Raw genomic sequence first — 27,800 nt, forward strand, 5'->3', positions numbered from 1 at the left:
GGAACAACCCCGAGTGCCAAATGTCAGCACTCCACGCCCCATTAGAACCTCAAATGCCACATCACAGCGGTAGATTCCAAGGCACTGAACCAAACACCCAGGCACAGCACCAAATATCCAGCTGAGGTTCTGAATGGAACAAACACCCTATCTCAAGGCACATTCTCAGACACCCAATTACAACCCAAAATACAATTCACAGCTACAAATGCCCAGATGCAGTCAAAATGCCCAAGCACAACCGTAGAACCCCCATGTGCAACCATAGTTTCCAAAAGTATCCAGAAACAGCCTAACATTCACATTGTGCCCTAAAACAACAGACAGAGGACCAGGTGCTTCCAGGCACAGATCCACATGTTTATGTACACGTCTATATGCCAGGCCCGACCATAATGAGTCCCGGCATCACATCATATAATCATTCAAAACCATTGCAGGCCCTTGCCAACCAAAAGCAAAGCACTCAGAGGTGTGGTCTCCTTATGCGCAGAACAATGTTCATTGCTCACTGCCCAAGTATGCCTTCCCTTGTACAGATGTAACCTCGAATGTGACCTCGTTGATATTGTTATTTGACATTTGCATACAGTTTCCCTTCCCCAGACTGTACTTCCGCTCCTTTCCTCCATGCTTCCAAGTTTCTCAAATCTGTAACTGGAGATGGAGACATTTTGGAAAACAAGGACATTTCCATCTATTCTCTGCAATGCAGAGCAGTGATGTTTAGAGGGCATGAGTGTACATAATACGAGAAGCCCAAGTTTAAAATGACCTATTCTGAGGTCAAATTGGTTAATGGGTTTTACAAACCAGGTAGTGTTTAGGTATATAAATAACCTCCCTCCTTTTCCATCACTTTGTCATATTAAGGCCCATAAATGTTCAACATGAACACTGGCTCAAAATATTTTTTCCCCGCGAGTATTAAATGAGACCACAGATGATATTTGGCCAGGTTGGCATACTGGAAAAAACAAGGCACTCAGGAAAAAACACACAAGGCACACACAGTATGTAGAGTAAAATGTTGCGAACTGCGAAATAGCACTGACATACATGTTAATGGCTGCTGTGCTGAGTGTAATAATGCATTACCGCTTGCAAAATAAGCAACAAGGATTAAAAAAATCAGACAATAAATCGTCGATTTCGTAAAAACAAAGCCTGTTCGTGGGTACTGTTAGAGAATCTAACCGATGTCATCTGACGAATAAAGCTGTGCCCTTAAAAGATAAAGGAATGAGCTACATGTCCCATTAACATTTGAGATACAAAAATCAACCTAGAAGGTATGACTCGCATATAACCGAATCTTCGGTTCATTGTCATGAACACCTAGTAGCAGTATGGTACTTAATGTCATAACAAGGACCTTCAGGTTTGTTGAGACCCGGGTCTGCCCAAAATGATAGTTGCATCCCAGTAACATATATTCAGCAAGGTCATATTAAATAGCATAAGTGGCATCTAATGCCAACCACTCTCAACAACGGAAGTGACATCACACAACTATTAAAAATAGTATTTTACTTTGTTGTACTTTATAATGTTGTATGTAAATAAACGGCGACTGATAACAGCCACAAACAAGCAGCTCAGAAATTAGCAACTGGTAAAGTTATAAAAATAGCTGTCCATTGGTTCCTTCTCGGAGGATGCAAAGTAGTTTACAGTGATAGCAAATGACCTGAGACGTGTCAGACGAACTCCCCTGCCTCTGAATTTGTAGGGATCATCTAGCAATGTGAAAGGTGAGATTCCATGTGTTTCTACTGACTAGGATGCTGGGAACTTGTTCTGAGATGGAAAGTTAGCTTCCAACATCCCCGCTGGCTGTCGAGTGTAGCTTGGACATGCTGTCGTGGCTTAGCATTAAGGAAATAATGTGTTCACTGAAATGAGATACAGTGTAACACAGTTGTCATATTTACAATAAAGATGGAATGTTCAGCCCAAGTTCTTACTTAGTGAAACACACAGGGGCATATGAACAATAGTTACTTACCTGTAATCTGTGGTTCTCCAGTATTGGTGTCTTTCATAGATTCACATGCCTGAATCATTCCCCGTCGTCGGAGTAGGAGTCCCACGGTATATAAAAAAGCAGTAATATGCCATTTGTACATAGCAAATAACAGTTATAATAAACCAGGAAGTAAAGTAGCCTCAGCTACCAATGGAAAACTTCCACATTAGTGACTATCCAAGTCATTTTGTTAGACCAAACTGCAGCCAATCAGGCCACAGCTCCCACCAAGGTATTCTCCCCAGAGACCCAGGCTGTCAGATTTTTGTAGCACTGGAGTGATCCAGAGTATATATACCTATATCTTAACAGTCTGGGTGAGACTCTGAGGGGAGGTGGGTGGGTGCATGTGAATCTATGAAAGACACCAATACTGGAGAACCACAGATTACAGGTAAGTAACTATTGTTCTTCTCCAGTATTAGGGGTGTCTTTCATAGATTCACATGCCTGAATCCGAGTAGTTAGCAGTAATACAATATGTCGCTCTTAGACGCCAAAAGAACAGTTTTCATGCATGAAAAGAAAGCAATGCAACAACATATGAAAGCGTCAAAGAGCAAAAGGAGGTGGGAGAGATCACCAGAGGCTCACCTTATTGAAAAAGATTACGCAGGACTGCTCTCCACACCGAGGCATCGGTATCGCTTGAAGAATCCAGACAGTAATGCCTCGTGAATGTGTGTCTGCTGGACCATGTTGCGGCTCTGCAAATGTGCGAGAGAGGCACACCAGCAAACAAAGCAGTTGAAGAGGAGACTGCTCTCGTAGAATGTGCCCTAGGTAAGGTCTGTAAGGGTTTACCTGCTTGTTGATGGCAGAGCCCTATCGTGGATGAGACCCACCTGGCGATAGTCTGTTTTGTAACAGCAGATCCCTGTCTTGGTCTGCCATACGCCACAAATAGCTGATCCGTTTTTCTGATGGCAGCTGTTCTTGAAAGATAAAATTTAAGGCATCTCTTAATGTCTAATGTGTGTAAAGTCCGCTCAGCTTGTGACTGCGGATTGGGAAAAAATGTCTTAAGTATCACTGGCTCATTTAGATGAAAATCCGATGGTACCTTGGGCATGTACTTCGGGTTGGTGCGTAGTATCACAGAGTCATGTGTGAAGTGCAAGAATGGTGGCTTAGAGGTGAACGCTTGCATGTCACTCACCCGTCTGGCTGATGTTAATGCCAGCAGTAATGCAACCTTCCAAGTGATGAATTTGAGATCGACCTTATGGATAGGCTCAAAGGGATGGCGCATAAGCTGAGCCAGCACTATATTCAAGTGCCAAGACGGAGGTGGTCGGCGTATAGGTGGAAACATACGAAATAAACCTTTAAAGAATTGTTGGATTATTCTTGAGGAGTATAGAGAATTCTTACCGTCCTGACGGTATCGTGATATGGCCGCTAAAAACACTTTAAGTGTTGAGTGCGCCAAACCTGATTTAGCCAACTGTAAAAAGAATGGTAATATCTTTTCCGGCTCCGCATTTATTGGATGTAAATTCATAGTTTGGCACCAAACACAAAAACGCTTCCACTTCAGTCTGTAAGTTTTGTTTGTTGAAGGCGCCCTAGCATTGGCCAGGACTTCTTGACAGTCCTGTGGAATGTTCAAGTGTGCAAATTCATGGTGTTGAGGAGCCAAGCCGATAATTTCAGAGAATGAGGGTCCGGATGATACACCCTGCCATCTTGAATTGTTAGAAGATTTGGAATTCGAGGCAGTTGGACTGGCTCGCGCTCTGACAGAAGGAGAAGCTGTGTGAACCAATACTGTCGTGGCCACCGTGGAGCAATCAGGATTATTCGACACGGTTGTTTCCTCATTTTCTTGATGACTTTGGGAATTAACGGAATTGGCGGGAAGGCGTAGGCAAATATCCGTTCCCAATTCATGGACAGAGCATCCCCGCAAAATTCTCTGTGGGGAATCCAGCTCGCAAAGTGAGTACATTTCTTGTTCTGATAAGTTGCAAAAAGATCCAGATCGGGGAAACCCCACCTCTGGAAGATCCGATCCAGCGCTGGCTGATGCAGTTCCCATTCGTGAGTGCTGTTCTTGGATCTGCTCAGCGAATCTGCCAGTACATTGGCTACTCCTGGAACATGCACCGCTGACAAGTTGATGTCGTGATCCAGAGCCCAATTCCAGAGCTCTTGAGCCTGTTGAGACAATCGGGCTGATCTTGTGCCCCCCTGCTTGTTCAGGTAATGCATGCTCGTTGTGTTGTCTGTTCGAATTAACACTGTGGAGCCTTCTAGAACTGCCTGAAAGGATTTTAAGGCGAGGAAAATGGCCCTTAATTCCAACAGATTGATGTGCCATTTCTTTTGTTGAGTGTCCCATTTGCCACTGATTGTCATCCCTTGAAGGTGAGCGCCCCAACCTTCTAGCGAGGCATCCGTGGTCACTATGAATCTGGGGACTTCTGCGAGGAAAGCACAGCCCACTTGCAGGTGGCGTTTCTGACTCCACCATAGGATTGTGTCCTTCATTCGAGGTGTTAAGGTAATGATATCCTCGAAGGAACCCGATATCTGCACCCATTGGTGACTGAGTTCCTCTTGTAAGGGTCTCATCCTCAGACGACAGTTTGGAGTGAGAGGGATGCACGATGAGATCATCCCTAGGAAAGATTTGAATCGTCGAACAGAAACGCACTCTTTTCTGAGGAGTGTGGTTGCCATTGTTCGGATCTTCTCCTGTCTTTCGTTTGAAATGAAGACCTGAGCGAGCTTGGAATCCAGCGTTGCTCCTAGGAAAGACTTCCTTTGTGATGGAATCAGATCCGATTTCTCGAAGTTCACTGAAAACCCCAGGCTTTGAAACAGGCAAAGGCATTTTTGGACATGTTCGTTTGCTGTGTCGTAGGAATTGGCCTTGATAAGGCAATCGTCCAGATATGGGTATATCTGGATGCCCTGCAATCGTAGGTGGGCCGCTACAGGTGCTAGCATTTTTGTGAATACCCTCGGGGCTGAACGTAGTCCAAAGGGAAGCACCTTGATTTGGAAATCCCTGCCAGCCACTCTGAACCTTAGGAACTTCCTGTGTCTGGGGAAGATAGGGACGTGGAAGTAAGCATCCTGAAGGTCGAGTGTTGCCAAGTGGTCCCCTTCTGCCAAAAACTGGAGGATCTCTTGGAGGGTTAACATTCTGAACGTCAATTTTTTGATGTATTTGTTCAGGGCACGCAAATCGAGGATTGGGCGCCATTCCCCTGATTTTTTGCGTATCAAGAAAAAACGAGAGTAAAAGCCTGTTCCTCTCTGGTGTTGAGGTACTCTCTCGATTGCCCCCTTTCTAATCATTGTATTGATTTGGATGAATAGCTCCTTGAGATGTGCTCGGGGCGGCCCCTTTGGTGGTGAATTTGGAGGGGTTTTTACAAATTCTAATATGTGGCCCTTGGATACCACATCCAGCACCCATTTGTCTGTAGTAATTTCTGACCATTTTGAGCAATGTAGGGATATTCTTCCTCCAATTCGTTTGTGGCTGGGACACGTTGGCGGCAGGAAGTGAATCTCACTTCTTGTTGGCGTTATCTCTCCCCCGATATGTGGCTTTTCCTCGGGGCTGTGAGTAAGTATTTCTTCTTTGGCCATAAGGTTGTTGTTTATATGGCTGGTACCTCTGGGTGTTTTGTGTGTTTGTATAGGTGCGTTGTTGGTAATATCCTCCTCTATTTGAGAAGCTTCCTCTTCCTCTTGCGCCACGAAAGGAAGGCTTGCGATACTGCAGAGTACCCAAAGATCGTGCAGTTTCAGTATCCTTTTTTATGGCCTGCAAAGCCTCATCCACATGCGAGCCGAATAGGTACTCGCCATCATAAGCCATGTTTAACACCTTGGTCTGTACCTCCTGTCTAAAGGATGTAGATTTTAACCATCCCTCTCTCCGAAGGACTGCGGCTCCTGCCAATTGTCTGAATCCTGTAGCTGCTACATCCACTGCAGCATCAATGATCTCTGACGATGCACACTCCCCTTCTTGCAGAATTTTGATAGCCTCAGACCGGTCCGGTTCGGGCAGTTTCTTAATGTAAGGCGATATGTCAGACCACATTTGCCTATCGTATCGGCCAAGAATTGCCATAGAATTAGCAACCCTCACTGTGGTCGCTGCAATCGTTGATACCTTTTTTCCAATGGTATCGAGTCGCTTTCCGTCTCTGTCCGTAGGAGTGGAGATTTGAGACGACGGGTTCTTGGCCCTCTTTTGAGCTGCTTGTGCAATGACTGAGTCTGCCTTGGCCTGTCCAATCAGGCAAGCAGGTGAAGAAGCTGGCGCTCTGTACTTTTTATCTACTCGAGGTAAAACTGGAGGTAATGAATTTGGTGTGGACATGATCTTTAGACCTTCTTTCCAAATAAAGTCTATGATAGGTATCGACCAACTCTGCCTTTGAGACAAATTTTTAAAATCGTACAGGAAACAATCGTCCTGTTTAGTCTCCATGGAAATGAGAAATCTCTTGGTTGCATTGTCCATAATCCTATGGAAATTCGCAATATCCACCGGTGGTGATTCAGCTTTTGGTTGTTCATCTGGAGAAGGGGAGTCAGCCTGATAGTCTTCATACTCCGACGAATCCGATTCATCCAATTCACCTTCCTCCTGAGCCTCCTCCTCAGCATTGTCATCCTTCGGTAGATTATATGGCACTGGGATGGATGGGGTATTCCCCGATCCTTCCGGCATAGTAGGTATTGAATTCGGGGTCACTCTAGGCTGAGGCGAAGAGATGTGTGATTCGCCCGACTCTGAGGGCGGGAAACGGCGATAGTAATCGTCCAACATGGACATTAAATTTCTAAATAGTTCCATGGGCATTTGTGTCCCTGGTGGTGGTGCAGTATCCAACCTGGGCGGTTGTGTCACTTGCTCCTCTTCGTCCTGATCCATCACCTGTATTAGCAAGTCAGATGGACTTGTAGCTGCTTGAAATAATTCTCCACCAGAGTCCTCTTCCTCTGAATCTAAGAGCCTGTCTGGCATTGTTAGTGGTGACATACATGCAGACTGCGATGGGCGTTGCAGTAGTGCCGCAGTGGTGGCTGGAGATGGCAACGATATCGCGTTGCTCCTTGCTGACCAGACCTGGAGATCTGTGCAAGTGGACAGTTTTGGTGTTAGTGGATTCTCTTGAGCCACTGGGAAGGCTTGTGGCGTTGACTTTGTTGAGAGCGATGAATTCGCCGTCGTCGATTGCGTAGACGACAACTGTGGCTGGTGAGTCTTCGTCGACGAGGCGTTTTTCGACGTCGACGACGATGTCGTCGTCGACGGAACAATTTTCTTCGTCGACGGGGCCGTCGACGGGGCCGTCGACGGAGCCATCTTCTTCGTCGACGGGATCGTCGTCGACGACGTCGTCGACGGAGCCATCTTCGTCGTCGACGGGGCCGTCGACGGGGTCTTCTTCGTCGACGATTGGATGGTCGACGGGGTCTTCCTCGTCGACGATGGGATGGTCGACGGTTGCTTCGTCGACGACGGTAAGGATTTCTTCGTCGACGGGAAAGTCGTCGTCGACGGTAAGGTTTTTGTCGACGCTGATGTGGGCTTCGTCGACGGGGTCTCGTCGACGGCAGAAGAAACTTTCTTCGTCGACGAGAGGGGACGAATCTGAACATGAACAAAAGTTGGTGAGGACGCTGAGGACACCACCAAAGAGGTTTTTGGCGAGGAATAAGTCATGGTTGAAGTAACTGTAGTGGCTGTCTGACAGGAAACCGGCAGAGAAGTTGCTGCCTTGGTCGCAGGCCTTTGAGGTGACAATAAAGACACAGTCTTTTTAGCTACAGGCGGCCTCACAGATTTTTCACAGGCTTTCTTCACTTTTGAAGTAGAAGGCTCCTCAGCATCAAGATTGTGCTGGGCCTGTTTCGCCACCTTCGCCTTAGGGGTAGTCACCTTACCCTCAGCCAATCTTTTCCGAGACCCCATAGAAGACATAGAGGCCAAACTTCCTACCTCAGAGAGTGGCAAGTCCTTATCCTTATTCCGTTGTATCCATAGTAGAAGGCGACCCTCTCTGTCTCTGAGGGTCTTAGTGGGAAAAGTGCGACAAATCTTGCACTCCTTAGCCTGATGATCCGGATACAAGCAGTAAATGCAGAGAGAATGGGGGTCCTCCTTGAACAATCTCGCCTTGCCACAAGATTCACAGGCCCTGAAAAGGGACTTAGATGTAGACATGTTGGAAGAAAGAAAACTTTCAAGTGTAGAAGAAAAAACTGAGCAGAGCTCAGAGAGACTCCCTATCACACGACGTGCGGTAAAAAATCTGACAGCCTGGGTCTCTGGGGAGAATACCTTGGTGGGAGCTGTGGCCTGATTGGCTGCAGTTTGGTCTAACATAATGACTTGGATAGTCACTAATGTGGAAGTTTTCCATTGGTAGCTGAGGCTACTTTACTTCCTGGTTTATTATAACTGTTATTTGCTATGTACAAATGGCATATTACTGCTTTTTTATATACCGTGGGACTCCTACTCCGACGACGGGGAATGATTCAGGCATGTGAATCTATGAAAGACACCCCTAATACTGGAGAATTACAAGTCCCCTGAGCCACCGGGGCGTCACTTTTTTTATGCTCTGGTGGCGCACAATCCTGAGCCATATTTACACGGCCACGCAGATCCAACGTGCGTGACTTTTTATGGCCTTGTAAATATTGCCCCTTTCATGCATTACTCTGCATGAAAGGGGCGTTGCATGGGTGTTGCTGCAGGTGTTCCCACGCAATACCCATGGATTTTGACATATTCACAGATTTACAAGGTTTCGTAAACCTGGGAATGCGTCAGATTCTAACGCCTCCCCACGGGAGGTGTTAAAATGACGCAACGAGGAGAAATACCTTTATTTCTCCTCCTTTTTTGCTCTTTCTATGTTGTGCAGCACACATAGCTGGAGGGAAACACTGTCAATTATTGTTTTTGTGTAGGAAGGTGTCCCTTCCTGCAAAAAAACAATCAACCCTGCAACACAGGCACCCTTGCACCATGGTGCAAGGGTGTCTGCTTTGCCGCTAGGCAGCTAATTGTGCGCCAGTGTAAAGGAAATCACAGGGATGTGTTGCTGTAAACACGGTGCATCCCTGCACTTTCCTAATGACGTAGCTTGGTGCAGCAAGATGGCTTGCAGCGCCGTTTCATTTTCTAGTAAATATGCCCTACAATTTCTTTAGTAACACCGGAAAAATATTTACACAGGAAAAAGTAAACAGAAGAATAGTACATTGTACAATGCGATAAACACCCAAACGTTGAACAATCAATACAAATGATCAACAATTTGTCCCCAGATTGCAACCAAAATATTATGTTTGCCAACAGTACATTGACCCTGATCATTGTTCTATTCGAGACCAGTTTTTGCAATTGCAAGGGTTATTATGCTCTTTAGGAAACAAAGACCAATCTTAACCTATGAGAGGGAATATGGTTATGATTCCACGATGCTATCAGTGATTGCTAGTTTATCATGAAAAGTTATAATAGTATTATATACGCACAATATGATGAAGGCAACCTGTGAATAATTTGGACAGGACATTGGCATGTGAATTCCAAAATTCTCAATGCTCTAAATTCGAAAACTTGCCAGCCTTTAATCATGGTGTCGTGTTTTAACAGTAACTTTTGGGTGTCTACATCTTAGTGTTGAGGGTGAACCAGAGGGAAAACTCTCAAGGAAATCTGGGGTTGTAAGCCTAACGAGGCAAATAGTTCAAACAAGGATCAGACAGGACCTCCTCAGAGCTCGGGATATGGCTAGGAAGCAAGACAGCCAGGGGTGGAACCTATCCACACTGAAGCAGGTCCAGGAGGCCCCCAAATGTGGCTTGGGGACACTTTGTGCAAAAAGGACACTGCAGATGATCGTAAGTATGTGCTACATGCTACGCTATAGAGGCTAGTGAGTATCGTGGAAGGGTAAGGTGGTTTGTGGGGCCAGGAGGCTGCCACAAAGGTAATAAACAAGCAAACATGGCCCAAGGCGAGAGTATGCACAACATTCAGTGTGACTAGCCAGCTCACTTGCTATTGCAGGCTGATTTTGGGCAGCGCTCCTCCTATGTCTGTTGATGGATAGAGGGGGGTTTGAGATGTTCTAGATCAGCCGCTCTGGGCTGTTTGAGCTAGCAAAAAGAACTTCAGTAGAAATTTGAAGCTTAGCCTGAGCCTCTAGGAAATTACAACATACGGATCACCATCGAAGAAGCATCGCAGTAGGATTTGCGTTGATCTGTGTTGACGTAAATCTGAGAAGCGGAGGGCTGCAGCTTAAATTCACATTTATTGAAAATCCTTCACCATCCCACTGCCAGCCATCTCAATTGTATTGTTTCATTTTGAAAATCCAACCAGTCAGGTTGAGACAGATGTTACAGACTTGTCCTGTTCCCAAATTGTACTGAAGGGGCTGATGGCAGCATAATACTATGCACATGTCCTCCCAGCAGTCATATGTTGTGGAAAACTGACTGTCCTTCGTGGCAGACTAGTTTTTTTTTCCATTAGCTTACCAAGAACATATAATTTACTCTAATAATTGGTGCAATTTCCCAAACTGTGAAATTAGCCATTGCATATAATCCTGAACATCAACTGTGGATATATTGAAGCTAGTTTAAATTACTGTGATGCCTTCTGCCATACTGTGTCCTTTAGGGTGAGCAAATGTTTGCTTTCCATTTTCCCCTAAGTGGACTGACTGCTCTGCTCCTCCACCTTGACCAACACCTACGTTTTAGAGACACATCAACCACCATTTAGAAACCGTATCAGAGTTTGGTTCGGTCCATACACCTCTGCTACTTTGGTAGTCAGATAGGGCTTTCTGACTACTGCAGTATAGCTTACTTGAGCCAAGAATTGACATCTATGCACCCCATAAGCATTGCAGAATTGATCAGATCCTAGGAAACAGTCCTCATACTATGAGTCATGCATCGTTTATCCATAATAATCCTGTACATCTGTTTGAGCGATAAACATGGGACGGTAGAGTGAGATATAGTTTCCCCAAATTAGGAAATGCCTTGTGATTCACTAATTTGGTTCATGCAGTCCAGAGTATTGCCAGGGCCTGAACATGCTCCAACATTCCCTTACACCTGACTCTGTGAACAGCAGAGCATAGAACAGGGGGGGTTGGGGCAATGAGCCCATTAACCAGATGAGTGACACGGTCTGTCTTTTTGGTGCCCAGCCAGGGAACCCATGCTCTGCTTGGACGCTGAAGAGCACGGTTCAAAGACTGTTGTTCCAAAGCCTCCTAACTCATGTATGCCCCTTGCACTACATAAATGACAGTGGAGAAAGACAACTCAGCAATGGAAAACCACCTTGTGTAGATTCTTAGCCATGCTTTTACAAAGGAAGTGCGCTCTGGGCACCGGGGTCTTGTTGGACAAAGCTGTCCCGTCAATCATCAACATGACAAACCCAAGGTGGCATTCTACTAACCCGTCAAATATGAATACAACATACCCAGCACATTTCATTGGACTACTTCGAAATTGTATAAACTGATTTGAATTATCATACATCAGAAGGCCAAGGATGTCTGCCACAGGAAGGTGTGTTATTATCTGTGTCGTCCCATCTGTATACATTCTAATAAATGTATTTTAAGGTCTGAGCCAAGCTGAGTTCCTTCACATATTCTATATAAGGAAACCCATGTGACCGATTGGACTCATACAGCAGGGTGCCAGCAGCATAATTTGGAACAAAGCAGCCTAGATTGGTTGACGTCCCCCTAAGCAGCAAATATGACCCTGTGCAATTAAGCCAAGGGCTTGAAAGGAAGTGTAAATCTACGAGTGAACCTGGGTGCCCCTGTCTGCAGATTGCTCTGCAAATATGATTTGATGTATTTTATTACACCCATGATGGCACTTTTATAGCAAGATGAGCCACAACATTAAATGCATTCCAAAAAGCCAAATCCCCAGAGGACCTCTATTATATAGAAGCAGTGGAGTTTATCAAAGAACTTCTGTACATCTAGGGAGACTGCTCGATAATGGTGCCCCCATTTTAATGTGTTGCAGAAAAAAGTAAGTCAACAGAGATTATGTAGCTTGTTTGTAATAGGGAGAAATTAGATTTTATTGGCAAAAACACTGTTCCTCACATCCTGGCTAGCCTAGGCTCCAAGATCTTAAACACCTGCCATCTACATTTATGTTATGTTATTGGCATTTGTGTAGCACACCGTCTGACATCTTCGTGGCGCTTTAGGTAGAAGGGAAGAGGCTTTCCAAATTGTTTTTCACTTTTTTGCACAGACATCTTTGCTGTGTAGTGCAATACATTTGCATATTTCTCAAGTAATTATTGGCGTTTGATCCCTGGACTGAAATTTCCATTTTTTTCTCAGCTTTCAGGATTTTGTGCTTACTGCGAATTTTATCCAATGCCATGTTTATGGTTGAGTCGAACCTTGCTGCTAGGGATTTGATTTGAATAAGGCTTGTCTATTATCTGGGGTTGCGTGCTGACGTTGTCGATCACCAGCGCAAGTAAATAATGTTCTTATGTGAACGGATGCAATCTTTTGTATCTTTTATATTTTATGTTATATTATCAGATCAAACATCGTTAACACTTTAGCGGCATATATCAAACATTGTCTTTGCTGTGTAAGATTTTTATTAAGCGTTTGGAACCCCCCACGTTAATACTACACACTGCTGATGAATCATTCTTTGGTTTTGGATCGATACAACAAACTGGATGCTTTTGTTGAGCACTTAAGAGTGTTTGGTTGTGTGAATATGTTTGGAGAGAGAGACGTTTGTGGTTTTCAATCTTTTAAATGAAATATTAGTGTGCATTTTCAAAGATATATTCAATGTATTTTAAGAGTAATGAACTTGTAATAAACATGTTCATTGTTTAAGATACATATGATAATGCAAATGCACAAACTCCTCCCCAATATCGGGAATTTGTTTCCTGACATTTGAGATAAATGTGGATAAATCCACCCATCCACCTACCCACCATGTAAAGGCAGCACTCCGGATTATTGGAAATACTTTACTTTGAGCCATATTTCTCAGTACTGATTGTTTGTAGTACCGAGAGATATAGATTAAAGTAAAGCATTTCTAATAAGTCGGCGTGCTGCCTTTCTTTGCTATTTATATGTGCAGAAGCTCCTCTATGAGGCTGGCATCACAGTGACTGTCAATTCGTCTTGGCAAACTGGAACTCTGTTGGATGAATGTGTGTGTGTGCGTGTCTATAAAGATGCTCAGGCAAAAGGATCAGCATTCAAAAATCAATATATATATTGATTGCATTCTTTTAAGATCTTTGCAGTCTGGCAGGATAATTGTTACTGTTCCTGGTAGTACGTCAGTGATTCTAATCTTAATGTACCCTTGAATGCACTGAATTGTAGCCTGCACGTCATCAAATTATCTAAATCATACACATCCAAATAAATCCATGTGAGTCTTGCGTTATGACCATTCCCACTCACAGCCTTTCTTTTTAGCGGCCATTTCAGAAGCCTTTAAACAGCCAGACAAATGTGGGTCTCGCATGCTTATTTTCAATGTTATTCTCCTCCATGCGTTAGCCCACACATGTTTTAAAATCTAATAATAGTGTCAATCGCTGGCTATGCATTTCAATCACCAATCGATAGTTATCTCCTCACTCATTGTCATCCCACTCAACATATTGTCTTCGATCACGTTTCCAATTTCAAGAGAAGCTGCTGATATTTAAATCGGAAACTGAAGGAGTCTGTCACTTTTATTAGACACTCTTTCCTGTTAGGATGTGAGACAATTTTTCTAGCTCTCGATATCTGGCGTTCATCAGAGAGTCCTGGCCAACTATTAGTAAAGGCCAACATTTGACTGACCTGCTGTGTGTTAAAATGGCCAAGAGCAGCCAAGAAGACAGGCAAATGATGAGCCATAATACGACAGACCGACCTTACCTGCATAAGACCTCCAGATGGGCCTCAGGCCGAAAAGTCTGCACCTGGCACCTGTTGCTACATGAATACATCCCTCTACCATCTTTACGGGCCTCCCAGATGCTAGGATGTTTTTCCTGTTTCATATTTCAATGTGATCACTTCCCTCATGTTGCCAATTCCGGACACTCTTGAACTGGGAATTGAAACATGTCTACTGATGCCCGGGATGACAAGTGTTTCAAATAATGTGTACATGTCCCTGCTCAAGCTCATCGAGAACTGGCCAATGTGCTCACTGAACATGGTCCCTCTGCTTGAGATTTTTATTTGTACTTTGATGATGTGTGATAGAATATCATAGGGCGTTGTATGGTGGCCTCTGCTGGAGGCCAGCTAGACCTGCCTTGACTCAGAAGGAAGAAGGAGATCCATTCAGTAGAACTCTGCACTCTGAGCCAAGGGGGCTGGTTTATTATCATTCCCAGGAATTAGGGACAGGACGGGGTTACCAGACACATATAAAGCAACAACAAAGGCACCGACAGAAGCAGGATACAATGTCTGCCGCACTCTTTGCAGCTCCTTCAGTCCAGGCCCATGTCTCCTCCCCTTACAGAGAGGGGAGATACCAGGGTTAGTCAAGAGTCATGATATTTTACTGCCCCAAGTACGTGATGTACTGACAAAACTGATGAGGCCAGTACTGTCTCTTGCTATCATTTTGGCCCTCACTCAGACACACCACTCATGAATTTGGGCACACAAGTTAAGGTGCACTTTACATCATTTAGTTTGCGAGAGCCATTTTTTAGATTGTTTACAACAAGGGGTGGTGATGGACAGAGTCTCTGAATTAAGCAGAGTACTCTCACCCAGTCAAGAGATCAGGGCTAGATCCAACACCGTTTTTTAGCTCATTGCACCATCCCAGTTTCAGAACCTGGCTGTATGCAAATTAGTCTGTCCCTGGCCCAGTGCATCATGGGAACAGGGCAGACCAGACTACAAAAGCCAATTCTTACACTGGGAAGGAAACAAGCTTCCGGGGACCGGTTTCTGGCATTCCAGCCGTCTTCGGCCCGGCTTGCTTGAATCCTGATGGTGCAATGAGCAAGGGACTCACATCTGAGTATACCCTTCCACGCTTAGGGTGGACAAAATTATTTACAACAAGGGGTGGTGATGGACAGAGTCTCTGAATTAAGCAGAGTACTCTCACCCAGTCAAGAGATCAGGGCTAGATCCAACACCGCTTTTTAGCTCATTGCACCATCCCAGTTTCAGAACCTGGCTGTATGCAAATTAGTCTGTCCCTGGCCCAGTGCATCATGGGAACAGGGCAGACCAGACTACAAAAGCCAATTCTTACACTGGGAAGGAAACAAGCTTCCGGGGACCGGTTTCTGGCATTCCAGCCGTCTTCGGCCCGGCTTGCTTGAATCCTGATGGTGCAATGAGCAAGGGACTCACATCTGAGTATACCCTTCCACGCTTAGGGTGGACAAAATTATTTACAACAAGGGGTGGTGATGGACAGAGTCTCTGAATTAAGCAGAGTACTCTCACCCAGTCAAGAGATCAGGGCTAGATCCAACACCGTTTTTTAGCTCATTGCACCATCCCAGTTTCAGAACCTGGCTGTATGCAAATTAGTCTGTCCCTGGCCCAGTGCATCATGGGAACAGGGCAGACCAGACTACAAAAGCCAATTCTTACACTGGGAAGGAAACAAGCTTCCGGGGACCGGTTTCTGGCATTCCAGCCGTCTTCGGCCCGGCTTGCTTGAATCCTGATGGTGCAATGAGCAAGGGACTCACATCTGAGTATACCCTTCCACGCTTGGGGTGGACAAAATTATTTACAACAAGGGGTGGTGATGGACAGAGTCTCTGAATTAAGCAGAGTACTCTCACCCAGTCAAGAGATCAGGGCTAGATCCAACACCGTTTTTTAGCTCATTGCCCCATCCCAGTTTCAGAACCTGGCTGTATGCAAATTAGTCTGTCCCTGGCCCAGTGCATCATGGGAACAGGGCAGACCAGACTACAAAAGCCAATTCTTACACTGGGAAGGAAACAAGCTTCCGGGGACCGGTTTCTGGCATTCCAGCCGTCTTCGGCCCGACGAGGCTGAAATGCCAGAAACCGGTCCCCGGTAGCTTGTATCCTTTCTGGTGAAGAATTGGCTTGGTAGTTTGGTCTGCCCTGTTCCCATGATGCACTGGGCCAGGGACAGACTAATTTGCATATAGCCAGGTTCTGAGCTGGGATGGGGCAGTGAGCTAAATAACGGTGATGGATCAAGCCCTGATCTTTGGACTGGGTAAGAGTGGTCTGCTTAATTCAGACACTCTGTTCATCACCACCCCCTTTTCTGAATCGTTTTTGGCCACTATAGGTGTGGCAGGGTATACTCAGACATGAGTCCCTTGCTCACTGCTCCATCAGGATTCAAGCAAGCCGGGCCGACGAGGCTGAAATGCCAGAAACCGGTCCCCGGTAGCTTGTATCCTTTCTGGTGAAGAATTGGCTTGGTAGTTTGGTCTGCCCTGTTCCCATGATGCACTGGGCCAGGGACAGACTAATTTGCATATAGCCAGGTTCTGAGCTGGGATGGGGCAGTGAGCTAAATAACGGTGATGGATCAAGCCCTGATCTTTGGACTGGGTAAGAGTGGTCTGCTTAATTCAGACACTCTGTTCATCACCACCCCCTTTTCTGAATCGTTTTTGGCCACTATAAGTGTTGCAGGGTATACTCAGACATGAGTCCCTTGCTCACTGCTCCATCAGGATTCAAGCAAGCCGGGCCGACGAGGCTGAAATGCCACAAACCGGTCCCCGGTAGCTTGTATCCTTTCTGGTGAAGAATTGGCTTGGTAGTTTGGTCTGCCCTGTTCCCATGATGCACTGGGCCAGGGACAGACTAATTTGCATATAGCCAGGTTCTGAGCTGGGATGGGGCAGTGAGCTAAATAACGGTGATGGATCAAGCCCTGATCTTTGGACTGGGTAAGAGTGGTCTGCTTAATTCAGACACTCTGTTCATCACCACCCCCTTTTCTGAATCGTTTTTGGCCACTATAGGTGTGGCAGGGTATACTCAGACATGAGTCCCTTGCTCACTGCTCCATCAGGATTCAAGCAAGCCGGGCCGACGAGGCTGAAATGCCACAAACCGGTCCCCGGTAGCTTGTATCCTTTCTGGTGAAGAATTGGCTTGGTAGTTTGGTCTGCCCTGTTCCCATGATGCACTGGGCCAGGGACAGACTAATTTGCATATAGCCAGGTTCTGAGCTGGGATGGGGCAGTGAGCTAAATAACGGTGATGGATCAAGCCCTGATCTTTGGACTGGGTAAGAGTGGTCTGCTTAATTCAGACACTCTGTTCATCACCACCCCCTTTTCTGAATCATTTTTTAGATTGAGCAACTGGAAGGGACAGAGAACTCCAGCCTACGGTTTGACCTTGTTGAAGCTGTCATATGTTTATCTTGAAAGTGGTATAATAAAAAAAACAGGTATTTTCCATCTGAAGGTCAAATCTAACCTGGTTGAATGTGCTGATCAATTGAATGCCAGCAGTTTCAAAGGCACATGACGGGAACCTTGTTTCATGTTAAGCCTGAAGATGACGTCGGCTGTGATGATAACCTCAAAAGATAAATTACGAGATCCAGGATAAATATGAGATGCACCTGACTGAAGGTGGAAGTCTAAGCCAGTTTCTGATTAATTACATTCAACATTTATCCATTGTTGGTGTTCACTGAAGAGCATTTACTCAGGACCTTCAAAGTAGTCCAAGGACATCATTGCTACCTCCTCTCTTTTGCGGTTTCTCTCTTCTTGCAGAAGATTTTGTGGCACTAAAAGAGCAATTTGGCAAAGCACACAGAAACACAAACGTTTGCATTGGTCCAAAGAAGAGGATTTCACAAAGATCACACACTTCAAGAGAATATTTGTCTGTCAATAGGACGTTGATCAGACAGATTTTGATGTCGGGAGCTGCTGGTACTTTCAGAATCCCTAGCTTCGCCCGTCAGAATATGAGTGGATGTGATCCGTTTCCAGATAGGTGATGGGTTTCGAAAAAGATTAGCTATGGGTGATGTTTCATTCAGGTCAAATTTGCAACAACTTAAGAGCTTTCAGACACTGAATTATGTACCCTGGTATAGTAGTGGCTGGAAAAGCTAACGTTTCTTACACACATTCAAACTCACTTTTGGCAAAGATTTTAAAAATCCCAATAAAACAAAGTTTTATTATACAGAGTTATCTACTTAATATATACTCGATTGAAACTATCAGAATATAAATGCAATGCTATGGGGAAGATTTCAGCCTAAATGGCAGCTCCATCTTGGATGTGGCTGTTGGGTCGCTCTCACTAGGACACATTGGGACATGAGGGAAGTGCTTCAGCAGTTTCCAGTGTGTTTTTAAACGTTTCACTGTGTCTGAGGGGTATTTAATGACTTGGGCAAATTACTTTCAGTTGTAAGGTGAAAAAAAGAATTACGTGGGCAGCACATGAAAGGCTATTCAGTGAAGATCTGCCTTTGCAACAGAAGACATGAAAATTAAATGAACATAAACAGGCCTCCGTTCTCAGGTGAAGTCCAAAATCATGGTGTACCAACGGCATAGCCAGGGCCATCTTAACAGCATTATAGGCCCCCAGGCAAAGCAGTGCACTGGGCCCTGCCTACACAACCATTCACAGGAATATAAATGTAAATTATTGATAAAATAAACGTATATGTATTGGTACCTCTCGCCTTGTGTTCACTTCATGTTCAGTGACAGCAGATACATAATCCAGTGCATCTTTAATTTTCTCGAAACCGCCATATGAATCATGAACAGCATCAAACTGTGAAGACCATCTTGTGTCAGACAGAAGCTTGACCACCACATGTTTTCCTAAAGATGATGCCAGAATGTTCCATCTATATGTAGAAGCAGATAAAAAGGAATACAGATGCTGAACAAAGGCTAAGAACTTTACAGTCTGTAGGCAACACTTCACAGCTTTTACTCCCACCAAGTTCAGGCTGTGTCCTGCACAGGGGACATACCTGGCAAATTCATTCAGTTGATTAATCCGTGCTTGCAATCCAGTATAGTATCCAGACACATTTGAGGCATTGTCATACGACTGACCACCGCAGTTTGATAGTGGAACTTTGTTCTTATTAAGGAAATCCACAACAGTGTCTGCTAGAGTCTTTGCGACATGAGAAAAGATGGGGATGAACTTAAGAAAACGTTCCACAGGCTCACATCCAAGAATATATCGGACAGTAAATGTCAGTTGATCAGTGTGTGAGATGTCTGGGGTGAAAACCACACTTATTGAATAATACTTGGATTCTTTAGTTTCTTCAAGAATAGCACGTTGTCCCATTATTTAAATAAATTCTTCACAAATGTTTGCCGATAAATACAATGGGTTCCCCTTGCCTCGATTACCATACAGTTGGAGATGTTCTTCCAAAAATGGGCCAAATGTACTCAACAGCTCTAGAATACCTAAATAGTTTCCATTTTTTGCTCAGCCAATTGTTTGATTTTCTCCACGAAATGGCAAACCTCTGGAGGCAAGAAAGCGAATTACACAAACCACATGTGTCAACACTTTACGCCAATACTCTTACTCTGAGCGACTTCATGCCAATACTCTCGCTCTGAGCGACGATGTTGAAATAATAAAGAATTTACATTTCCAATTTTTTTTATGCCGAATCAAATATGCCGTCATGCATTTGCGATGGTTTTCTCTGGTTTCATGAGGTACAATAATATTGCTGTGTTTCCAGTCATTGAATCCTGATGTAGCAAAACAAGATTCTGTGATGGAAAGTAGGTGGAATACAATGGAGTATAAACGACCTTGGGTTGGTGAATAGAGTAGTCAGCAAACACAGGAGATGATGGACGGAGCGCTGAAACTTTTCAGACACTCACCCCCAGTCACAGACCTGGGTTGAATCCATCATCATTCTTTAGCTCACTTCGCCACCACAGTCCAGACCCAGCCATATGCAAATCAGTCTTGACCTTGTGCCCCATGGGAACAGTCCAGCCGAACTGCCAAGCCAGGTCTTCCCTGTACCGGCAACAAGCATCCTGAGACTGGTTTCGGGGTAACACCCCTCATCAGCCAGGCTAGCTTGAATCCAGTGGCAAAGTGAGCAAGGGACCCACGTCTGGGCATACCCTGCCAACTTAGGGCGAACAAAGCAAACACAAGGAGATGATGGACGGAGCACTGAAACTTTTCAGACACTCACCCCCAGTCACAGATCTGGGTTGAATCAATCGTCATTCTTTAACTCACTCCACAACCACAGTTCACCACTGAATAGCTTAGTCATTCTCACTTTACACTCGCCATTCCGCAGTTCGCGCTCGAACAATTGTTTTGATAAATACCTTGTCTGAGTATTCTCTCCTCTATCTTCTTTATACACTCTGCATGAGTTTGAAAGGTTGCCGTCATGATTCTGACATGTCAGCTCACTTTGAATCCAGTAATCCACTGTGTTAGTACTGTTCTGCAATCTGCCCTGATTACATTTATAAACACTTCATCTCAAGAAATGTTTGATTACAGCAAGCCCTGAAGAAATCCGCATGAGGACAAAATGTGTCGGCGATCATGAATTTTAATAATTTGTCTATGAATAAAGAATAACATAACTTTTGTACCTACAATCAAAATCTACCAGGGCCTTTCTTTGATTGGGAAGATCTTGACAGACTGCTTTTTCTTGCATTGTGATTACGGTTAATTAGTAACCTCTATACATAATTTACTTATTTGAGTGCAGGGCCACCCATTGTCCACTATGTTAGTATTACTAATGTCCCATAACTCCGGATCTGTGTCTTGGACCGCAAACTCCTTTACAGTTTCACATTTGGGCATTTTCACTTGTAGAATGTCCTCAGCTGCAGGAACAGGCAACGATACCATTGGTCTGCTCGAACTGGGAGATTGGCTGCAGGAGTGGATGTAGATGTGGATGATATAGTTGAAGGAGCAGTACTAGTGGCTGACATTGCACTTGGATTAAACCAAGATTTTTATTTTGGAAGTTTGCTAATTTTCTCCTTCTCCTCTAAAGCTCTTTTTCCTCTTCTGTGCTCGACTCAAAACATTACGTTTCTTTTCTTCTAAAAGGATTATTTGCGAATTTCACTAACACGTAATAAGACTACAGTTTCTTTTTCATCACTTCACTTTCTTACACTTAAACCTTCACCACACAAATAGAATTCTTGGAACAAAAACAGCGGAGGCTCTGCTTCCAATCAGTGGTGTCTGGTAGGGAACGGTGGCCAGGAGAGGGGGCTGGAAAAAAAAAGATGACTTACTTTGTTGTCGCCGGTCACCATCCGCAGTTTCTTCTCTGTACTTGCTGTTCTCCTGGATCCCGGCAGCACCCAGGCTCATCTAAGCCAATCACGATGCTGCTGCCACCATGACAGCAGTGTCGTGATTGGTCTGAGTGCCATGGTTTGGCGTTCAAACGGGAACTGGGAGGCTGTGCATGTTCTCCACCCTGGCTTTACAATACAGCTGGTGGAGAACATGCTAAGCATGACTGTTTGGCCAAGAATGGAGATCTTTCCATCCCTTCCATAGAACAGAGGACAGGTCTTTAACTTTTGTGCTAGTAGTACAAACATCGTATAAGTGGAGGCAGGTCATTAGGTGGGTGGGGGAGTATTGCCCCCTCTATTCCCTAATCAGCTATCACTGCAAGGTTTGGCGGCATATCACAATATATGAAGTTTAGAAATTCATCAGTGGTTGTGTGGGCATTATCTGTTATAGCGCAAGTGCTGAATTTGCAGATACCAGAACGCCAAAGAAAATGTTAAAACATTCATTAAAAATAAGAGTGTGCTTTGTAACAGGAGGGGGGAGCAACAGAGGAACCCACTGTTCGGAAATGCTTAGGGGTGGCGGAAGCAATGGACAAACTTGTGGGTAGTGTGATGCAATAGAGAAAACACAAAAAGCACAGGGATTTGCAGGGGGGGGCAGCACAAGAGGGAGAGAGTCAGAAAACACATGCACTTTCATGGAAAGGTGAATCTAAGGCAAACAAGTTGACCACCCTGAATGTAAGTAGTGGAAAGATGCAAGTCATCTAATCAAAAAGATTACCAAGAAGCTGTGGTCCTGGGCAGAGACAAGGAAACCCATTGAACAAAATGCAAGAAAATGAGACTGACAAGAAAGCCAACCAATTACAGGCAATAGTGCTGCCCATTGTAAGTATTGGTATAGTCCACAATATGTCTTCAACAACAAACTGCTAAACATTCTTTGTAGGTGAGACATAAAAATGAAAGAATAATATTTGGGTAGGAAAAGACGTTTTTGAAAATCTCAAAATGATTTCTGAGAACCCAAATGGTGATGTTATCAAAAATGGCCTCACATATCTGAATACAAATTGGTTTATGTACTCAAAATTGAAAAGTGACATTTGGAGATACATGCATAAACTTTCAGGCGATGATAACCTGAAATATTATCTAGTTAACTGAGGATTTATTGAAGTTGCAAGCTGTGTTCCAGATAATTACAAAATTATGTTTTTAAACAAATAAGTGACTTTTTATTTGCGTGACAGCATTAGGATAAGTTCATAATAACTCAAGTAGATGGCTGTGTAAAAATCGTGTAAACTGAAATGTGTGTGCAAGACAAGTGATTTTTGTGGGGTAGTTCAGTATGATTTGTAGACACTTAAAGGCCACATTTATGGGGGTTTGAAGTAGGGCAGTGCCGCAAGTCACCGTGCTGCGCTGCCCTACATAAAAAGTGAAAGGGCAGGAATACACAATATTTATCCAATACATGTGCATTCCTGTCCTTTACCATGCATGCGCTGTTGCCGTTTTGGAAGCCTAGTACCAACACAGCATCCTTGCACCATGGTGCAAGGGTGCCTGTGTTGTAGGCAGGATTGTTTTGTGCAGGAAGGGGACCCTTCTTGCACAACATAATCCATAGAGACGTTTTCCTCCTTCTGTGTGTGCTGCAGAATACACACATAGAAAGAGGAAAAAACGAGGAGAAATAAACCTATTTCTCCTCATTACGCCTGCCCTGGGAGGCGTAAGATTTTGATTTTCAGGTTTCCAAGTCCATGTAAATCTGAGAATGCGTCAACACCCAGGGGAGTTGCGAGGGAACACCCACAGCAACGCCCATGTAACTTTTCCTTTGCGCAGAGTAAGGCGACGCAGCGATTTGCGCTGCGTTGCCTTACTGAAGATTTATGAGGCCATTTAAATCCACGCAGTGTGGCTTTGTGTGTCTTCTTAAATCTAACTCAGAGCATGTACCACTTTGCGTGGTGCAAACAGGGCACAAGGCTCTCACAAATATGCCCTTATTGATGACGTTGTGGCATCATTTGTTTGGTATTAGTGGGCACTTTCCTGCTATTGTGACTGTTAACTCATTACTTGTGGAGGCATTTCATGATGTATGTTGATCTTACTATCAGTAATTATAAATGCCGTCAGATGCTGTCAGATTGGAGTAAAAGAGAGCTGGTGTCTGTCGTTTTAGGATCCCTATTACTTAAGCAGCAGCTCTGCTTTCTGAGATAATAAGATTTGTTTGACCTGATGGATAGCTCTACTGCCAAAACCAGAGATTGTGAGATCTTTGTGGCTTTACATGTTCTCATCTTGTGCATTCCAAGTTGATTTCAGTCACATTTGATAATGAATTACCTCTTTGGGGGATGAATACGACGGGGCAACCAATGAAAATATAAGGTTTGCACTTATACTTTTTGAAAAGTGATAGGAGGTTTTGCCAAATGTTTACTCGTATGATTGAACTGACTGTAAAACCTAGGACTATGTAGTCAATTTCTTTGAGAAATGGTGCTGAAAAGGTACCTCTTATCCCCATTCTTCTATTTTCTAAGAAAGAAGTCATGTTTTATTTTAAAAGGTACCCTTACAGAACTGACAGCAAAACCAAATTTCTTTTTGGCCAATTTCTCAGGGAAAATGCGCTGTATAAAGCATAATTTCAGTAAGCCTCGTGTAAAAAAAATTTCTCTTCGAGATAAACTCCCTCCTGCACGATAACCATGTGAGGAGTTCGAGCTACCTTGTTTTGCTCACATGGTACCATTCACATCCAGTATTTATGCTTACCAATTCAATGTTCACCAACCAGCATTGCATTAAAATAAAACAAAGGAATTTAAAAGAGTAAATAAAAAATGCAGGAATGTTTCTAATATGGCTCTTAGGGAATGCTAGTCAGCGGTTCATCTGCTAAAGCTGCAGGTCTGGGCATCCTGACATCGTAGGTGGTCTTGGCAAGTTTGTGGAATGACGCCATTACTTTTCTTGTTAATTTTAGCTATTAAAGACTTGTGTAAGTATGACTACATCATCAATTGGACTAAACAATGCCTAAAAATGAGTGGCGTGAACGTGAAGCGACCTCAGTCACAAGCACTGGGATGAATCGCCACTAATCTGCCATTTAGTCAGGATGGAGCCCGAACACAGTGCCTGGCTTCCAAGTGAGATGAAAGACCTCATACTTTGTCTTCCTCGCTCTTCTACACAGTTGCTGCTGGCATGGATCGGGGTGGTGGAGTGAGGATTGTGAAGAAGGGGTAAGGGGGTGTTTAAAAGAAGAAACTTACCTTACCGCCGCTTCTCTCCTCCATCTCGGGCCGGGAGAGAAAGCACCCAGGCTCCCCTAAGCCAATCACTTCTGAGTGCTGTGGTTTGGCGCTCAGGCGGGGGGGGGGGGGGGGGGGGCTGGAAGCCTGTGCATGTTCTCAACCCAGGCTGTAATGCAGTCTGGGTGGAGAACATGCAAAATGGGCATGACTGTTTGGCCAGCCCAAGATAGCCAGCCAAACATTTATGAGCACTTACAGAGTGCCCACCACTCCTCCCCCTGGTCTGTGTGCAGAGCAGCCCCACCTTCAAAGTTGCTGCAGCAGGAAAAAATAGAATGATACAAACATCGAGTTATTATCATTTTATTTTTCTTTTATTTACACTGCTGAAAAGCGGTTGTGCGACGCTCCTCCGCCTTAGTGGAGGAGCTGCCACTGCTTCTACACACTGTACTTGTGGCATGGGTGCAACATGTGAGTGGCAGGCTCTGTGCAGACGTGTGGAACTTATTTATTTCAAGTTTACCCAGTCACCCCAGGCACAAGGGACCAGATTTTCGGCTAGCAAACCTACATATTGATAGGTCTCTTCTATAAAATCCAAATCGTAGTGGATTGCAATCCGACCTACCCCATGGGTGTTACTAAGGCAGCTCACATATTGTTACCCACTGCCGCTGGAGGCCGTCAAAGGGATGATGGCCTGTTGTGACCAGCAGGCCACCATATCTGTTTAAATGCAGCCAATTTTATTTGTTTGGCAGTTGGTGCCATTAATCCCATGTACCACTTCATATTCTTCAACAAGTCCAAAGGTGAGCCCTTTCCTTTTGTGAACGCATTAACACCTCTGTTGAGGGTTTGGTAAACTATCATTGTTTTGCAACCAGATTTCTGTTACAATAACTTGATACATTAGATCGTGAATTGGTATGTGGACGAGACATCTGTAAAACACCCCTTCCAGATACCAAATGAATCAGTATCGATTCGCAATCCCAATTTAGGAGTCTGAACATCTTTTCTGGCGCCTAAAAAGGGTTCAGTACATAAGAAAATAATTTTAACTGTCACAAAAACCAATCTGGAGTGTTTGCAATCATTAAAATGCTTACTAGATTTGGTATTAGGTCTCAACATGGGCAGTGGTGTAAAATCACACCCACTGAATATGAATTCTTCCCACTTTTAACCCCTTCCATGCGTCGGACGGCCGGCGGCCGTCCGACGTCACGGTGGGCGTGTGCGGAGGACGGCCGGGGGCCGTCCGAACCACGCCCACGCCTTAAATCACCCGCACCGCGGCGGAATTTTTGCCGCGGTCAAGGGGTTAATCAGGGGTCAAGGGGAATAGGAGATATTCTTGTTTATGCTGTGTTATTACCTGGCATCAAATAACTGTTTAGCTGAACAGCTTGTCACAAGGGCACAGATGTCTCAGTTGAGTCTATTCATGCCTGATACCAGACAATGAGCTTCAGAGGAATAGAGAGAACTAAACACTACTCACTCGCAAGCTCAGCTCATGTTATCTTTTCGGATCTTCAGCTAAGCCTAACATTGAGTCAGGACAAGGCAGAAGGGGAGTACTAAAGACTAGACCGTCATTTCAAAACATCAGATATTTGGGACCCACACAGACTAGACCAGCAAGGCCTGTGTCAAGGACCTGCTCTAACAGGGCGTGAGAGCACATGAGGTTAGCCTAACACAGTTTCAAGTGAAGGCAGACGGAAACCTAGCTTGTAAGTCATCTAACATTTTTCATGAAGCTGTGCGTAAGGACAAAAGCCAAGAATGTTTTACTGCAAGCATACTACATTGCAAATATTGTTTTTGTCTCCTTAAATCTCCTTCTGTTCATTTTCACCAGATGGTCTCTGATGCTAGAGACCATGAAGTTGACAGTGATAACAAGTGATCAGCCATGTAGATCAGAATGCTTCAATTAGCAGCATCAAATTGATTCCTTTTCATCAGTAGGTTGCAATCTCTTTGGCCTAGCTGCGGAGCGATTGTCTGGTTGGCAACTAATTACAAAGTATGAGTCCAGCCTTTTACCTGTCCCTTTGGTCTCAGATCTACTAATGCCTTTCTAGTAAAATCCCAAGTAGTTGCCATTATCGAGACCTCTTCTATCAACTACGTATGGTGAGCCTGATTAAAATTCCCATTTCATCCCTTTACCTATCGCTGAGCTATGGCAACAGCAGGATCTCCACATAATGGAGCCTATTCTCAAAGGTAACTCTACATATGTATGTTTACTACTAGTAAATCTACTCTTACTTTTCTGAGTAACCTTTCTATTTTGAACTCTGCAAACAATCCAAGTGTAAAGTTGCTAAAAAGTGTAGATTTACACACCTCCAATGTGAAATTTTCGAGCGTAAACTTACTACAGCCTAAAGGAGCAGTAGAAAGTCCAGTCCCACACTTGGACAACCACCCAAAGAAAATAATGGGGGTAGGGACTTAAAATAAAACCCTATACGAAATAATGTTAAATTAAATTATTAAAACTAGTTAAAAATATAAATAATTGTAAGTTACTATGAAATTAAAAACGAATGAAACATTACATTTTAAAAAATCTAAGTAAATTACTTGCAGTTGAATATATACATCACTAATTTACTAATACATAATAAATATATATGCTTTTACTTTCGGTTGGTTTTCTAAATTTAAACTTCAGAAAAATAATGTTAATTTAATGTTAGATATTTAAAATAATTAATTATTTAATTCAACATTAAGTTAATAGTACTGTGTTGTTTTTTTAACATTGTATTCTTTTTAGAGTCTTAAATGAATTTTCATCATCATCAAAGAACTTTATTTCGATCACTTTAGATCATAGAAGTACAGACAAACAAGACAAACAACATCACACATATGCATAAAAATACAATTGCAAATGACAATAAATATAATTTAAAATTTAAGTTAAAAACAATAGAAAACCTCAAATTTGATAAACACAGGACTACTAACTATAGTACATAGGAAAAATAGCAGCAAAGATTGGGGCCTGCCCAAAGAGGAGGGAGACAGCTATATTGTACATCCAACCACAGTATGCAATAGGCTTCGGATAAACCATTTCATACGTT

The 27,800-nt window shown here is 43.9% G+C and overlaps 2 protein-coding genes across 10 annotated transcripts in view; one reads left to right on the forward strand and one right to left on the reverse strand.

Annotated features, from left to right (window-relative positions):
• LOC144791525 (uncharacterized) overlaps positions 1-27,800 on the reverse strand; it is an 826,098-nt gene that overhangs the window by 748,863 nt on the left and 49,435 nt on the right. For 7 of the 9 annotated variants that reach the window (XR_013602415.1, XR_013602414.1, XR_013602418.1 and 4 more), the window contains exon 3: positions 18,771-18,948. The exons of the other annotated variants lie outside the window; for them this stretch is intronic. The gene's annotated coding sequence lies outside the window, so the exon portion shown is untranslated. The remainder of the gene's footprint in view (positions 1-18,770; positions 18,949-27,800) is intronic. 9 annotated transcript variants of the gene reach the window in all.
• ANK1 (ankyrin 1) overlaps positions 1-27,800 on the forward strand; it is a 1,318,767-nt gene that overhangs the window by 15,353 nt on the left and 1,275,614 nt on the right. The window lies entirely within an intron of this gene.

Source organism: Lissotriton helveticus, chromosome 11, assembly GCF_964261635.1.
Source record: "Lissotriton helveticus chromosome 11, aLisHel1.1, whole genome shotgun sequence".
Taxonomy (NCBI): Eukaryota; Metazoa; Chordata; class Amphibia; order Caudata; family Salamandridae; genus Lissotriton; species Lissotriton helveticus.